We start from the raw sequence: 3,894 nt of genomic DNA, 5'->3' as shown, positions 1-3,894 counted from the left end.
TTTCTCAAATTCAAAACTACTCAACTAGCATGACTCTAATATCACCATCCTCATATCTCAAAACAATTATCAAGCATCAATTTCTTCTTAGTATTCAACACACTCATACGAAAGTTTTATTATTAATCTTGCATACCAAGCATATTAGGATTTTAAGAAAATTAGCATGCTATTAAGACTCTCAAAATAATCTAATTGAAGAATGAGAGATCAATAGTTTCTATAAAACAAATCTACCACCGTGCTCTAAAAGATATAAGTGAAGCACTAGAGCAAAACTATAAAGCTCAAAAGATATAAGTGAAGTACTTAGAGTATTCTATCAAATTACAAATCATGTATGGCTCTATCAAAAGGTGTGTACAACAAGGATGATTGTGGTAAACTAATAAGCAAAGATTCAAATCATAAAAGATGCTCCAAGCAAAACACATATCATGTGGTGAATAAAAATATAGCTCCAAGTAAAGTTACCGATAGAAGTAGACGAAAGAGGGGATGCCTTCCGAGGCATCCCCAAGATTTGGCTTTTAGGTGTCCTTAGATTATCATGGTTGTGCCATGGGAATCCCCAAGCTTAGGCTCTTGCCACTCCTTGTTCCATAATCCATCAAATCTTTACCCAAAACTTGAAAACTTCACAACACAAAACTTAAAGTAGAAAACTCGTGAGCTCCGTTAGTGAAAGAAAACAAAAGACAACTTCAAGGTACTGTAATGAACTCATTCTTTATTTATATGGGTGTTAAACCTACTGTATTCCAACTTCTCTATGGATTATAAACTATTTTACTAGCCATAGATTCATCAAAAATAAGCAAACAACACACGAAAAACAGAATCTGTCAAAAACAGAACAGTCTGTAGTAATATGTAGCTAGCGCAAGATCTGGAACCCCAAAAATTCTAAAATAAATTTCTGGACGTGAGGAATTTATCTATTAATCATTTGCAAAAAGAATTAACTAAATAGCACTTTCTCATGAGCTCTAAAGTTTCTGTTTTCTACAGCAAGTTCAACAAGACTTTCTCCAAGTCTTCCCAATGGTTCTACTTGGCACAAACCCTAATTAAACACAAAAGACACAACCAAAACAGAGGCTAGTTAATTTATTTATTACTAAACAGGAGAAAAAAAATCAAGGAATAAAAATAAAATTGGGTTGCCTCCCAACAAGCGCTATCGTTTAACGCCCCTAGCTAGGCATAACAAGCAAGAATAGATCTAGATATTGCCACCTTTGGTAGGCAATCCATAAGTGGCTCTCATGATAGATTCATATGGTAATTTTATTTTATTTCTAGGGAAGTGTTCCATGCCCTTTTTAATGGAAATTTAAATCTAATATTCCCTTCCTTCATATCAATAATTGCACCAACCGTTCTAAGGAAAGGTCTACCGAGAATAATAGGGCAAGAAGGATTGCAATCTATATCAAGAACGATAAAATCTACATGCACATAATTCCTATTAGGAACAATAAGAACATCATTAATTCTTCCCATAGGTTTCTTAATAGTGTAATCCGCAAGATGCAAGTTTAGAGAGCAATCATCAAAATTACGGGAATCTAGTAAATCACACAAAGTTTTGGGAATAGTAGAGACACTAGCACCCAAATCACACAAAGCATAAAACTCATAATTTTTAATTTTAATTTTAATAGTTGGTTCCCACTCATCATAAAGTTTTCTAGGGATAGAAACTTCCAATTCAAGTTTTTCTTCATAAGATTGCATCAAGGCATCAACGATATGTTTAGTAAACGCTTTATTTTGACTATAAGTGTGAGGAGATTTTAGCATGGATTGCAACAAGGAAATACAATCAATCAAAGAGCAATTTTCATAGTTAAATTCCTTGAAATCCATAATAGTGGGTTTAGCAACATCTAGGGTTTTAATTTCTTCAATCCCACTTTTATCAAATTTAGCATCAAGATCAACAAATTCCGAATTCTTAGAACGCCTTCTAGGTAAAGGTGGATCATATTCAGTCCCATCATTATCAAGATTAATATTGCAAAACAAAGATTTAATAGGGGACACATCAATAACTTTTAGATCTTCATCATTATTTTCATAGGAATCCGGTTTAGCGGCCATCTTATTGACTAAGGTAGCTTGCATATCCGAAATTTTAGCAGTTAATTTTTCAAGATGGGAAATTTGGGATCTTATACCATCAAATTCTTTAGACATATCATCGAGCTCTTTATTCATATAATTCATGAAACTTTTTTGTTCCTTAAGCTCATTTCTAAAGAAATTATTATGCTCAAATTGCAAAACCACAAATTTCCTGACGTTGTTTTCGATCTCCTCTAACCTTTTAAGGTGAAGATCACCAAATCTAGGTAGAGCCATCGCGAGAAACAAGCAATCCAACACACGAGCAAACAAAGAGCAAATGGGCAAAAGAGGCAAATAGAGAGGGAGGATAGAGAGAGAGGGCGAATAAAACGGCAAGGGTGAAGTGGGGGATAGGAAAACAAGAGGCAAATGGCAAATAATGTAATGCGGGAGATAGGGATTGTGATGGGTACTTGGTATGTTGACTTTTGCGCAGACTCCCCGGCAACGGCGCCAGAAATTCTTATTGCTACCTCTTGAGCACTGTGTTGGATTTCCCCGAAGAGGAAGGGATGATGCAGCAAAGTAGCGTAAGTATTTCCCTCAGTTTTTGAGAACCAAGGTATCAATCCAGTAGGAGGCTACGCTCGACGAAACCAACGCGCTTAGGGGTTGTCAATCCCTTCACGGTCACTTACGAAAGTGAGATCTGATAGAGATGATAAATAATATTTTTTTGGTATTTTTGCTATAGAGATGCAAAGTAAATAAAGTAAAAGCAAAGTAAAAGCAAAGCAATAATAAAGTGATGGAGATTGATATGATGAGAAAGAGACCCGGGGGCCATAGGTTTCACTAGTGGCTTCTCTCAAGAGCATAAGTATTCTACGGTGGGTGAACAAATTACTGTTGAGTAATTGACAGAATTGAGCATAGTTATGAGAATATCTAGGTATGATCATGTATATAGGCATCACGTCCGAGACAAGTAGACCGAAACAATTCTCCATCTACTACTATTACTCCACTCATCGACCGCTATCCAGCATGCATCTAGAGTATTAAGTTAAAAACAGAGTAACGCCTTAAGCAAGATGACATGATGTAGAGGGATAGTTTCATGCAATATGATAAAAAATCCATCTTGTTATCCTCGATGGCAACGATACAATACGTGCCTTGCTGCCCCTTCTGTCACTGGGAAAGGACACCACAAGATCGAACCCAAAGCTAAGCACTTCTCCCATGGCAAGAACAACCAATCTAGTAGGCCAAACCAAACTGATAATTCGAAGAGACTTGCAAAGATAACCAATCATACATAAAATAATTCAGAGAAGATTCAAATATTATTCATTGATAGACTTGATCATAAAACCACAATTCATCGGTCTCAACAAACACACCGCAAAAACAAGATTACATCGAATAGATCTCCTTGAGAGAGGGGGAGAACATTGTATTGAGATCCAAAAGGAGAGAAGAAGCCATCTAGCTACTAGCTATGGACCCGTAGGTCTGAAGTAAACTACTCACACTTCATTGGAGGGGCTTGGATGATGATGTAGAAGCCCTCCGTGATCGATGCCTCCTTCGACGGAGCTCCGAAACAGGCCCCAAGATGGGATCTCATGGATACAGAAAGTTGCAGCGGTGGAATTAGGTTTTTGGCCCCGTCCCTGATCGTTTGGGGGTACGTGGATATATATAGGAGGAAGAAGTACGTCGGTGGAGCTTCGAGGGGCCCACGAGGCAGGGGGCGCGCCCCCTACCCTCATGACCACCTCGTGGCTTTCTTGACGGAGGGTCCAAGTCTCCTGG

The sequence above is a fragment of the Triticum aestivum genome, chromosome 1A (genome assembly GCF_018294505.1).
Source record: "Triticum aestivum cultivar Chinese Spring chromosome 1A, IWGSC CS RefSeq v2.1, whole genome shotgun sequence".
NCBI classification, from domain to species: Eukaryota; Viridiplantae; Streptophyta; class Magnoliopsida; order Poales; family Poaceae; genus Triticum; species Triticum aestivum.
The sequence above is the reverse complement of the archived record's forward strand: the minus strand, read 5'-3'. Positions refer to the sequence as shown.